The sequence below is a fragment of the Vipera ursinii genome, assembly GCF_947247035.1.
Source record: "Vipera ursinii genome assembly, chromosome: 10".
NCBI lineage: Eukaryota > Metazoa > Chordata > Lepidosauria > Squamata > Viperidae > Vipera > Vipera ursinii.
Genome location: NC_139520.1, coordinates 17,837,552 through 17,851,514, shown reverse-complemented (window position 1 = coordinate 17,851,514; position 13,963 = coordinate 17,837,552). Strand labels below are relative to the sequence as shown.

General features: G+C 42.2%; 1 protein-coding gene across 1 annotated transcript in view; it reads right to left on the bottom strand.

The window, feature by feature from the left end:
* Nucleotides 1-13,963, bottom strand: part of ADCY7 (adenylate cyclase 7) — a 65,703-nt gene that overhangs the window by 51,204 nt on the left and 536 nt on the right. Inside the window, exon 1 of the mRNA XM_083370196.1 lies at nucleotides 13,799-13,963. This exon is cut by the window's right edge and continues 536 nt beyond it. The gene's annotated coding sequence lies outside the window, so the exon portion shown is untranslated. The remainder of the gene's footprint in view (nucleotides 1-13,798) is intronic.

Genomic DNA, 13,963 nt, shown 5'->3' with positions numbered 1-13,963 from the left:
CATTCATCATTTTATTTCTCTGTTTTTAAAAGGAGCAAAACAATGATCTACTTTACCAAAATGTCCCACACGCTGCACACAGCAAAATGGAATTGGGCTATATAAAAATGGCCCAAACTTGTGTTTTTACTTGGAAACCACTGCTGGACTTTGTGCTCGAGGTTGGGGGGGAAAAATGAAACTTTGAATTTGGGTTTTACTGATTAGATAGGTTTGTTTTTATAGAAATGGGTAGCTTATACTATTACATAAAAGTAAAAAGTTAAAGATTGGTGCTGTTGTCTTAATTCTACTGCACCAAAGGGAATCAGAAATCAATGCCTTTTCTCCCCCCCTCCCCTTTTTTCCTATAATTTTCTCTTCCCCTTTCCCTCCCCTATCTTTCCTATTATTTTCTTTCGCATTTTTGCATCTTATATAATTAAAAAAAAAAGAAAGAAAAATGGCCCAAAGTAGCTGCTCCTAACAACTGCAGAACACTTATAAAAGTAGAAAGCTGCACGCCAAGACCACCTTTTTTTCTTTTTTTTCTTTTTTCTTTTTGCAAATAACTAATTTGTCGCTGGTCTTGTGTGGAAGAGAGTCTGAGAGAGAGAAAAAATAACAATAAAGCCCGCAACAGCCCCAGTATTTAAGCAGCTTTCCAGCTTGCAAAGCACACAAACTCGTCCCTCGCACAGCGATAACCGCAGGCACCAGTTCCGTAGCAACAGTTTGTGGAACCAATTTCATTTTGCCTCAAGTACATTTAATGGTTACCTAACAAAGACTCAACTGTAACTAGAGAAGCTTTTCATGTGCACCGCGGTCGTTTAGACAGAGCTGGCAAGAGAGGAGTGGGGGGGGGGAAACATGCTTCTGAGCTGAATAATGGCAACAACAGGATGTATGTATATATTACCAGCTCCGGAGCACCGTGTACCTCCTTGGTCGTCAATGCAGAAATCTTGCCTAGGTTTGCTGAAGAATAAATGCTGCTAATCCTAAAGGAGCTTACTTTGAGCCAAGCACACAAGACACAGATTTGCACCCTTATGTCTGTTCTTCTAAACGGGGTGGATGTATTCATGCAGCTGTCTTAAGGTGGGTTTGTTCTTAAGCTGATGGATGTAGTTGGTCTTCGCTCAAAACCTACTCACTGAGTTAGAAGGGACTTCCCCAGAACTACAGGCAGGCTTGCGGCCAGAACCAAGCTCAGAATTTTATGTCGCTAAGTGAGAAATTCAAGTGACTTTGATCTCGTTTTGTGACTTTTCTGGCCGCGTTTTGCGAAGAGCGTCACAGTTGCAGTTGCTAAATTAGTAATCCGGTTGGTAAGTGAAGCTGGCTTCCCCATTGACTTTGCTCGTCAGAAGGTCGCAAAAGGGGACTGCGACAGTCATAAGTATGAGCCAGTTGCCAAGCGTCTGAATTTTGATTCCCGCGACGGCGGGGATGTTGCCAACGGTCATAAGTGTGAAAAACGGGCATAAATCACTTTTTTCAGTGCCTTTGAATGGTCACTAAATGAATCAAGGACCACCTATACTTACAATCCATTTTTGAAGGGTGAAGCCACACCCACCCGCCACAGGATCATGTGATTGTCTTTTGCGTGCTTGACAACCAGCCAACATTTGCGGTTGTTTGTAGTGTAATTTTCAAAGTTTGTTGGTTTTGGTGTCTCTGACTGACGCTCTGCACTCGGACTCAAGACCACCGCACCATCCCTGAGGTCACGTGACCACGGTCAGGGTGCTTGTCCACTGGCTCACATTTATGACCGGTTGCAACCTTCTGTGGTCTTGTGGTTGTAACTTGCAGCCTTTTCTTGATGACTGCTAGCAAAAATTGCCCGTCAGGAATCTGAACTCAGTCAAAAAACAGGTAATTCTTTTAACAATTGGCTGTAAATCAGATCCACCTGGACTTATAAATAACTTAATGACTTACAATGAAATTCCGGTCCTGATTGTGGTTGTTAAGTCAAGGATTACCTGTAGTGCAACAGAATGAATTGCAGAACAGCCTGAGGACAAGATTAAATAGCGCCTGTGTGGCCTTGAACAGATGCCAACAGCTCCTATGTTCAGTTTGCCCTTGAAAAGCAACATTTAACAATAATTTGAACACACAGAACTGTAGCTCGTGAGAAAGGTCAAACCTTGGCAGATGCAGCCCCATTATTTGAATGGCATCTCAACCTGCTTAGTAACTTATTTTCCTTGGATTGTCTTTGGCAGATTATGCCAATTAATCCACCAACAACAAAAATTATCCTAAAGAGGACTTAAGTGGGAGGAAAATAAAAAGTTCTGAACGGAGATAACTTTAGAATAAAGATGGGCTGGAATGCTGTTTTAAATCATCTTTTTTTTAAAAAAAAGGCACAAAATTAAATCTATCCTATCCTATCCTTTCCTACTTCACTTTGTCTATTCTATTCTATTCTATTCTATTCTATTCTATTCTATTCTATTCTATTCTATTCTATTCTATTCTATTCTATTCTATTCTATTCCATTCCATTCCATTCCATTCCATTCTCTATTATTTTTCCTCTATACCTTCCCATCCTGTCTTCTATCTGTCCTCTATCCTATCCTATCCTACTTCACTTTGCCTATTCTACTCTACTCTACTCTACTCTACTCTACTCTACTCTACTCTACTCTACTCTACTCTACTCAACTCCATTACACTCCACTCTCATTTTTCATCTATTCCATGCCATCCTCTGTCTTCTATCTATCTTCTATCCTCTATCATCTTTCCTCTACTCCTATCCTATCCTATCCTATCCTATCCTATCCTATCCTATCCTATCCTATCCTATCCTATCCTATCCTATCCTATTTTATTCCTCAGAAAGTTCTTGTATTGTCACCTCTGTGATAACTCAGAAAAGTAGATTTAAATGAAGGAGATGTAAAGTCACCCAGAAAACCTGCATGGTTGATGGTGGGCTTGAACTTGTCCAGCAGCCTAACCATTATATTGCTCTGGCTCAGGATCCCAATTTACCTAAGCTGGTATTCTCCAGGTGCGCGGGACCTTTAAGTCCCGGAATTCTTAACCAGCATACCTGTTGCCCGTCAACTAGGATTCTTGAAACAGTAGTCCAAATACATCAAGAGGGCATCAGACTGCCGTCTGACATGGCAACCTTACTGCTTCCTGGCTCCAAATCCTCCCAACCCTACTAATACATCAATAAATCAACAAGGTTAGCCAAAAAAGAGAAGCAAAGAAAGACCCTAAATAAAATAAATAAAAATTAGGGTTTTCATATAAATCCAGCTCATATCGCCATCTGCTCCCATCTCTTTGGAAAACAGCTCTTTTGAACCGAACTCTCTTCTTGGTGACTTGGGCCTAAAATTTTGTGGGGAACACTTAAGACCTGCTTTCCCACTTCCTTCTTTGAGGCTCTCTTTACAATTTCTAAGTCTAAACTAGTTTGGGGATTTTTTTCAGTCCTTCCTTCGCTTCCTAGATCGCTTAAGGTGACTTAAGCACCACAATTAAAACTTAGTCATACTGCTGAAATGATTTGAAAAGACAGAAGAATTTACCTGTTGTGCTTCCGGGATTTCGCAAAGATCTTTTGCAGAATGGAAGCACGGTGGACCCATAGATTATAAAGTTACAAGTTATGAAGGAACAGGTGGAGGAAGGAAAAAAGTATGTCTCAAACATAGTTTAGCCTCTGCTAATCAAGGGAAGCATCAGATAAACAATTAGGAGCCACCTGTATTCTCTCAAGCTTTTTGGGGGGGGATAGCAGAAAAACATGTTTTTCAACAGAAAGTTTTGGTTCTGCTACCTTGGCCTCCAGCCAAGGGTCTGCGGCTCTGAAGAACAATTTGGTTCCAGAATTAGGCTGTCGCTCACTCTGTTCATCATGCCAGAGTCCACAATAGCCATGCCAAATACAGAAAAATGGATGTTGATTCTGTGATAAGGTAGGAAATTAAGAATCAGCTTTCCACTGAAAAGCCACACCAAGCAAGGGAACTCCCAGGGCTGATATAACACCCAAGGTACGGTTTCCTCTGATTTACGAGACCTCCGCGATAAATAAAGCAAATCAAGCCGATACAGAAGCTTCCTAGAACTCCTTCCTGCCTTGCTTAAAAATTATTTTTGCAGAAAACCAGGACTGTTGCGTCGCAAACCCAACATCAACAACAAGAGCTGTGGTGTCCTTGGTAATCTCTGAGCTTGGTGGTTTTCTTGAATACGTTTCATGACCCAACTGGGTGACATCATCAGTGCTAGAAGGGAGTAGGGTTCTAGCACTGATGATGTAGCCAATTTGGTTGTGAAACAAATGCCAGAAAACCACCAAGCTCGGAGAGTAGCAAGGACCCCAAAATTCAACCCTGAACTATAATTATTCTCCTCTTATCGGTAGCTAGAACTGCACAGATCTTCAAAGGTACACTTGCATGCCTCCCCCAAGCTTTCATCAAAGCAAACTGTACCTTTGAAGATCTGTGTAGTTGTAGCTACCGTTAAGCAGGACCTGAAAGCAGGACAAGAAGCAACGGATGGAAACTAGTCAAGGAGAGAAGCAACCTAGAACTAAGGAGAAACTTCCTGACAGTGAGAACAATTAACCAGTAGAACAACCTGCCTCCAGAGGTGGTGAATGCTCCAACACTGGAGGTTTTTAAGAAGAGACTGGACAGCCATTTGCCTGAAATGGTATAGGGTTTCCTGCCTGAGCAGGGGGTTGGACTAGATGACCTCCAAGGTCCCTTCCAACTACTTCTTCTTCTTCTTCTTCTTCTTCTTCTTCTTCTTCTTCTTCTTCTTCTTCTTCTTCTTCTTCATTATCATCATCATTATTATTATTATTACTATTATTATTATGAGAATCATTGTAGTTCAGGGTTGAATTGTAGGGTCCTTGGTGCTCTCTGAACTTGGTGGTTTTCTTGGAGACCTTTCATGACCCAACTAGGTGACATCATCAATGCTAGAACCCTCCTCCTTTCAAGCAGTGATGATGCCACCTAGTTGAGTCATGGAACGTCTGCAAGAAAAGCACCCAGCTCAGAGAGCTGCAAAACTACAAGGTTCCTTTGCTCCCCCCTGCTCCTCAGTGAAAGCCCACTTTATCTGGGATTTTGCTGTCGCTATTTTTCTGGCAGTAGCTGGAAGACATACAGAATTTCCATCCGTCTGTCTGTCCGTCCGTCCGTCGTAGGAAGTGGGTGGGGTTTATAAGCCAGACTTTGTGAGTGACCTAAGACCATTCTGACTTATTTAATGAACGAGTGAAACGGAGTTTGGCACTGTACAAATCCTTAATGAACAATGAGCAGGGATTTTAAGAAACGCACCAGCCTTATAAAAGATTTAGAAGCCAACCATTCAGGGTCGTTTGGGGGGAAAACTGGCTCTAACAGGATATTATCCAATGACACCCGATCAAGCCAAGACAAATCTCCATTCCAATAATATTTTGAAACTATTTGCGTTGCCATGCTCAACGCCTAGCTTCGATATAGCCAAGACATCTGCCTTACAGCTGGAAAGACCTTAAACCAGGGGTAGGCAACCTTGGCTCTTTTATAACGTATGGACTTCAATCCCCAGAATTCCTGAGCCAGCACAGGAATTCTGGGAGTTGAAGTCCACAAGTCATAAAAGAGCCAAGCCTGCCTACCCCTGCTTAAACTGATTGGTCCTTTTTTCCGCCCTTGCCTTGCCAAGCCATATTTCCCCTCTTTCGGGCAGTTAATCCTCGGCTTATGGCCACAACTGAGCCCAGAATTTATGTTGCTAAGCGAGAAATTTGTTAAGTGAGTTTTGCCTCATTTTATGACCTTTCTTGCCACTCTTGTTTTAAGTGAATCACTGCAGTTGATAATCTAATAACATGATTGTTAAGCCGTGATCAAAACTCAGACGCTTGGCAACTGACTCGTATTTGTGACGGTTGCAGTGTCCTGGGGTCGTGTGATCCCCTTTTGCGACCTTCTGACGAGCAAAGTCAATGGGGAAGCCAGATTTGCTTAACAATCATGTAAGTGTGAAAAACAGTCACAAGCCACTTTTTTCAGTGCCGTTGTAACTTTGAATGGTCACTAAATGGACTGTTGTAAGTCGAGGACTATCTGTACATGTATAAAATGTTTTTTTTCCTCCATTCATCATTCACAACATCGGCCAGTCTAAACTTAGACTGTAGATTCAGAGTAGACAAACTTATCCAAATGATTCACAAATTTTTTCCCCAGATTCCTTGGTTACCAACCACACCTAAGGCCTTTTATGGGCCTTGGGAAGAACAGGCACTACCCATCATCCACTGCCTGAACTGAGATGCTCTCTTGCAGGAAAACAAAGCTTCAAAATATTTGTGCTTTATTTATTTTTCCTCCCAAATACTGTTTCCACCCATTAAACTTGGTCTTTATTCCTGTGAATATACTTCTGAGTAAGTCCCAAGGAGTTACTAGTATTTCAGTGCCAGCCAAAACGGAAGATAAAAGCAGAAGCAGCTGGAATCATTTATTCCACCTTTCAATGGGCTTTTGAGAAATTCTGCATCATTAGCTGCTAAAGAAACCCAGGAATCAGCGAATGAGGTAAAAGCATTATGAAAAAGCTACAGGAGAAGAGGATTAAGCTGGGAACTCAGAAACAATGGGGAAACGTCACCGGTTTAACGTTTCAAGTTTTCCTGTCAGAACCAAAGCCAATTAAAATGTCTTGCCAGAGAAAGAAGAATAAAATCTCAGATTGTGATCCTGGATGTAAAACAAACATACGATCATAAGCATAGATTACTGCAGACGTGGGATGGGAGTGCCTAATGAACCTGGTTTAAATAACCATGATTTATTTAGTAAACCTGATTTGCTTGGTTCAGCTAATTTGATCACCTGTAGGAAAAGAGATGAAATTAGAACAATTAACCAGTGGAACAACCTTGCCTCCAGAAGTTGTGAATGCTCCAACATCGGAAGTTTTTAAGAAGAGACTGGACAGCCATTTGTCTGAAATGGTATAAGTAGAATTTTCCTCCAATGGGATTTTCCCATGTATTTTACCAGGAAACATACAGTAGATAGGGCAGGCTAGAAAAGTCAGTGTCCTCCTAAACATACCTAAGCACTCTGAGTTTGTTGGTGATGTCCATTTTGCTCCTCCAAGGTCCCTTCCAATACTTCTATTCTATTCTATTCTATTCTATTCTATTCTATTCTATTCTATTCTATTCTATTCTATTCTATTCTATTCTATTCTATTCTATTATTCTATTCTATTCTATTCTATTCTATTCTATTCTATTCTATTCTATTCTATTCTATTCTATTCTATTCTATTCTATTCTGAGGAAACTAGATGACAGAAAGATTCTAATTCAGAAGAGAGAGCTTATCCCAGATTAAAGACCTCATACTTTCTCTGGTTGTTGAATTCAGCCTTTCTTTCTTAACCTGCTTCACTGTAATATGTTTGATTTGGAAACAACACAGATGTGTCCTTGTTTGTGGCTTATACTCCATAGCTTGTAGTACAGTCTGCTTAATCACCATAAAACGTCATCTCTGAATTCATTAGAACATCTGGAGTTGTTTCACAAATGGAGTGATGCCATCAAAAGAAGACTAAAAGGAAGATTGATTGAAAAGTCAACTGCTATGGTCACATGGTGTACAGTGTACAGTCATACAGTATGCAAACCCAGGATGGATTTGTTTATACAAAACTGCAATGGGCTTGTTGCTTATGCAATGAATCAGCATTGTGGTTTCTGAATCATGATTTAGGATTTACAGTTATAGGAACCTGTGTATTGAATATGTCCACCCATCACGCTATGCCTTGGTTCATCTAACCATGATTGTTGTAGAAACACCGTTAGACAGATTTCTGTAACATGGTAAGCTGTAAACCATGATTTAAAAGCAACAACAGCTCTAACAAAGCCTAAGGCTTTGACTCAAGCAAACCAGGTTTTGGTTTAATATCCTGTACACCTCAGGCCTCAGTAGCTGATTTAATGCTATTTTTAGTCGCTCATTTGACTCAGTCCAAAAGCCATCGTCTCAGAACAGAAATAGCAGTAAAGTGGAGGAAAATATGTTTCATATTTTCAGAGCTGATTGATATCCTACTGTTTTTTAAAAAATCATTTCTTGAATTTAGCCCACAAATATGTAGCCCGCCATTGTAATGTAAGATCTCTTTATTTTCCATCCTACACTGATTGGACTCCACTCTTATATACATCAAAAACTTTCAGAAGTGGTGTCTTTATGAAAAATTTTGCTTTGGCTTTCATAGGAAATGTTCTGGTTTTCTCAAGGACTCTGCCACAGTTCTGAATTATAAATTAAAGATAACACATTGAAAAGCAAAAAAAGAGATCTGTCTAGTTATCAAAACAGAAAAGATAAGAATGTATCTCCGTGATGGAATTATGAAGCTGCTGGTGTCCAATCAGAAAAACGTTCCTCAGCTTTGCCGTCTTTAAGACATGTGGACTATTACAATGGTTAAGGTTAAGAAACGTTGAATCAAAATTTTTATAATTTTTATCTTCCACATTATCACTGAACCTCAGATCTGTGCATATGGTAGAGCTAATTCCTAAATATTCATTTGTATAATGGATTCGCGTGCCAACATGACAAAGGAAACTTAGTAAGATATTGGAGTGATAAAGAGAGCAGTAGAGAGGGTTGCAAAGCTCTACCAGAAGTCTTGAGTTCACACACACTAAAATAACATATTTGTTGAATAAAAACACAACCAGATGGATTTCCACAAACATACGTTTTGTCCAGCTTTGGCTTAGCATGAAGTCTGCACCTATCAACAAATGAACTGTCCCCTAACTAGCTTGCCATTTCACTCAGATATAAAGAGATGGCATAACAAAGAGTAGGAGGAAAAATGCAGACTTTTTTTAACAGATTACAGGAGAAAACATTTTGGATCCGGACCCATCATAGCTCCCCAACCAAGTTCTACATTAATTCATGACTGTACCTCTGTCATTTCTGTTTAATTGTACAAGATCAAGATCAAGTGAAGTACTAATACCACTTTACAATGCTTTGGTAAGGCCACACCTGGAATGCTGCATCCAGTTTTGGTCACCACGATGTAAAAAAGATGTCGAGACTCTAGAAAGGGTACAGAGAAGAGCAACAAAGATGATTAGGGGGCTGGAGGCTAAAACATACAGGGAACGGTTGCTGGAATTGGGTATGTGTAGTTTAAGGAAGAGAAGGGTGAGGAGTGACATGATAGCAGTGTTCCAATATCTCAGGGGCTGCCACAAAGAAGAGGGAGTCAAGCTATTCTCCAAAGCACCTGAAAGCAGGACAAGAAGCAACAGATGGAAACTAATCAAGGAGAGAAGCAACCTGGAACTAAGGAGAAATTCCCTGACAGTGAGAACAATTAACCAGTGGAACAACCTGCCTCCAGAGGTGGTGAATGCTCCAACACTGGAGGTTTTTAAGAAGAGACTGGACAGCCATTTGCCTGAAATGGTATAGGATTTCCTGCCTGAGCAGGGGGTTGGACTAGATGACCTCCAAGGTCCCTTCCAACTTTATTATTATTATTATTATTATTATGCCGCTGGGGGGGGCGAAAGCCCTAATAAGCTGGCATATACATAGAATGAAGGCTATTGCTAAGCACATTGGTTTGTGCTTAAATTGTAAGCCGCCCTGAGTCTTCGGAGAAGGGCGGGATATAAATGGGATTAAAATAAATAAAATAAATAAAATAAATATTATGTTCTTAAGTGCTCTACCAACATGATCCACTCACATTTGTCTGCGCCACATTCCGTTTTTCCGTCACAAACAAGATTTGCTAAGCTGAGGTCCTGGCAAGTAGGATGTTCTCTCCAAAAATTTGTGCTCTGTTGTCTGTCATTCCTCGTACAAAGTGAGGATAATTCACCATTCGTCCAACTTGAAAAGGCAGCATAGCACACCCTAAGAGTCCTTACAGAAAGAGAGCAAATCTTTTTAAGGAAATCCTTTGTTTTCTTAGCACCCACAATCCCTGAAGAGCAGGAGGGACCCAAAACCACATGAACATTATCTCAGGCATACTCAGGCAGGAAGCCAAGCTTGTAATGTCTGAGAGAAGCCATATCCCATTATGGACCTATGGACAAAGACCTGCATCTGAAATCTTGATTGACACTTAACCTTCAGATGCTCAGAACAGGGAAGTGGGGCAGGCAGAAAGACCGGTTGTGACATGACAATAAGGAAGAGAAGCTCAAGATGTTTTAGTCTAAAATAGCGCTGAAGAGAATACAACAGTCCTCAATTTACCGCGGTAAATGTAATGGACCCATTATAGTTGTAAAGCAAGTCATCCATGTGACTGGCTTGATTTTACGTTTTTTGCAGCAGTTGTTAAGTAAACACTGCAGTCACTAAGCAAATACTAAGTGAACCAATTATTCAACTGTGGACTAATTTTTCCTTGAATCGGATGTAAATGCCAGTTTGGGGCAAATGGTAAAATGTGGTCGCGTGAACACAGGAGGCTGCAAACGGATCAGCTGACCACCTGTTGAAACGTGGTCATGTCACTAGGAGGAAACAGCAATCAGAACTTCTGAACAAGGGATGTAAGTATCCCTTGGAGAAGTCTGTCATAATTTCAAACAGTTGCTAAGCAACCAGTCGTAAGTCAAGGACTAGCAGTACACATTCACATCACCCAAAAATAAAGCACGTGTTTTTCTTTAGATGCTCTTTTTCAAATTACAAATCTATTCAAATTTGCTAACGGGGGATCATTCACTAAAACCTATTTTACTGGCAAGCAATTCTGATGAGAGACAATTATTGTTTTTATTGATCATTGCACAGTCAGGCAGATGTTCGGACTGGATTTGACATTTTTGTCTACCTATCGAGTCCTTACCAAGGACCTGGGCTAGGCAGATGTGGATGTTTGATGGTATTACAGATCTCGTCGCAGGATGGAAGCAGTTCCTAGTAAGGCCACCTTTTGCAATAGACTGATGGCGAATTTGTCAGTGCCGATGATGGTGTTCCAGTGGTGCTCCAGTTGTTGTGGGATTGCACCCAAGGCGCCTATGACTATTGGTACCACCTTGCTTGCCTTTGCCACAGTCTTTCTATTTCTATTTGTAGGTCTTTGTATTTTATTATCCTCTCCAGTTCTTTCTCTTCTTTTCTGCTGTCTCCAGGCACTGCCACGTCCACTATCCATTATTATTATTATTATTATTGATCATTGCATAGTAAGCCAGTTGTTCAGACTGCATTTGACATTTTTGTCTACCTATCGAGTCCTTCCCAAGGACCTGGGATAGGCAGATGTGGATGTTTGATGGTATTACAGATCTCGTCGCAGGATGGAAGCTGTCCCCAGTAAGGCCGCCTTTTGCAATTGACTAATGGCGAATTTGTCAATACCTATTACTATTGGTACTACCCTTGGTTGCCTTTGCCACAGTCATTCTATTTCTATTTGTAGGTCTTTGTAGATTGTTGTTGTTGTTGTTGTTGTTGTAACAAAACACTGGAAATGTATGTCTTCAGCAGCAGCGTTTCCATGCAATGCAATGCTTGCCCACAACAAAAATTTGCAATGTTCCACTTGCCAACCCCCTGCCTCTTTAGCCAAGAAAACATTTAAGAGAAGTACAATTTCCCTTCTGTTTGTACTGAGATGTAACTGCATCTGTGTAGAGGCTTACAAAAAGGCAGAAGCTGCTCCACCAAACGGAAATGATCTTTAAAAAGGGAAATGAACCGAGTTGATGTGGAGCAGACTCCACTACAGATTTGTCAACAGATGTCACTAGCAAAAATATTTGCTACCTTGCACTCCAAGAGAAAGGGGGTATCAACAGTGAGCAAGAAAAATGCCTGAATCCTGCACAATATAATATGTTCTTCAATTGTTAATTAGGTACCCCATTTTTGCAAATACACAACGAATTCAAGGTAAATTCAATCATGGCTGTCTGAATTAACCCAACATCTCGGGTTCATACTGTACTACGAATCATAAATGAACCACAGTCTCTAGAGGAATCTGACACACCAAGCCACAAGCGTGCTAATTGCGTTTTAGTTTGTATACAGTGAAGTAAAACTGCACACACTTTGTCCTCATAGCACTTCATGAGATAGCTGAGCCAAGACAGATTAAGCCAGAGTTTGGTTTAATTGGGGTTTAGCATGCTGTGTGAAGCCAACCATGATGGTTTGCAAGACATATCAAGTAAGTATCCTCATTTAATACAACAAATATTCTACACGAAGGTGATGAAACAAGTGTTAACACAAACAAATCGCTACTGATCAAATTGCTAAAATAGTCGTGTGCTTTTGCAAGGCTGCCTTAGAAGGTGTCCCCAGACAAACACACACACACACACACACCACAAAATAATGACAGTTCCTCTTGGAGTGAAGATAAGTGCCTGTGCGTGCATATGTGGGCAGAGAAAACCAGGAAGAACTTTTGAACCAGACGCAAGGCTTACAAAAGACACGTCTGCCTTAACCACCACCACCACCCCAAAAAAAGATTGTTGCGTTCATGCCAACTTGTTTCTCCAAGGACCTCTGCCGAATGTTTTGCACAGCCCTACCATATATTAACTTGGGGAGGTTTCAATTGGCTGGTTTGTATTTTGCAGATTCCACTGGCCTATGGTTGCACATCTGAAAACGTATTTGATTTAGAGTGGCACGTGACCCTAGTCAACTACAATGAATCCATCAAATCCTGGTTAAACAAATGGTTTAAAACAATGGGTGATTTCCCACCCATGCAATGTAATTCCAGGATTCACACAGATAAGGTACAGCAGGCTTCCTTATTTTGGAGCAGGCTTTTCACCCGCTCAAGCCAAGAGGATCTACGATCATCTTTCCAAGGTAACTTAGAACGCAGCCTAGAATACTTGGATGCACCATCACTCCTGCCCTGCTGGTCTTCAACCTCCACAAACCCTCAGAAGATCTGAACTTCCGCTCATTTCTGAAAAGCCCCAATTTGGGAAGAGTCCTTCTTAAGCTACGATTTCTGGCTTCTTCAAGGAACAGAACAGAAGGTGGTAGCGCTTCTTTAAACTGAAAGCCCATCCATCCGAATCCTCAGCTGCTCCAGGGGGCAAGAGCCTTCCTCCAGATTCAACACCATCGGTGTTGACATAATACTCTTTTTGTCCACTTTAAGTCCTCCCCAAGAACTCTTTTGTTTTGGGCAGGGACCCAAGTTGTAGTACACATACGCAACATCTCCAGGAAGAGGTAGGTGTTCCAAGAAGCCACAACTCACCCTTCCCTTCCCCAGTCCTTCTGTCACCTATTAACCCTCCTACCTTCAGCAAGGACATCAAGATGGGTTAATGCACCCCCCACCCCACCCTTGACCCTTCATCAGCCCCCTCCAACTCAGGGCTGCCCCCCACCACATTCCCCAGCAAGGTAGGGACCAGGGCAGGGCCACGTCTCTTTCTCCAAGACCCCTGTCCCCAAAGGGACCGGCGCTCTTCCCCCTCCCCCCCTACCTGCAGGGCCACATCTGGGAAGCATCAAGGTGGGGAAGGAGGTGGGCGACCTTGGACCCGGCTCTTTTCCCTCGTTTTACCGCTCAGGCGGCGGAGCCCCCTCCTCACCCACCGCCCCCCACCGCTCGGCGCGTGCCGGGACCCTCCCCAAAGCGGGCGGGGGTCAGCAACGAGGGAGGCGGGAGCGGCCAGGACGCCCCTCTCCCTCTTTCTGCCCAGCCCCGCGCCGGCGATGCCCGGCCAGCCGCCCCAGAGCCTCACCTTGGCCGCTGGCGGTCCGGGCGAGAGCCGCTGCTCCTTCGCCTTCCTCCGTTTCCTCCTTCTCCTCCTCCTTTTTCTCCTTCTTCTCTTCTTCCTCCTCCTCCTCCTCCTCCTTATTCTCCTTCACCACTCCTCCTTTCTTCTCCTTCTCCTCCTCCTCCTCCT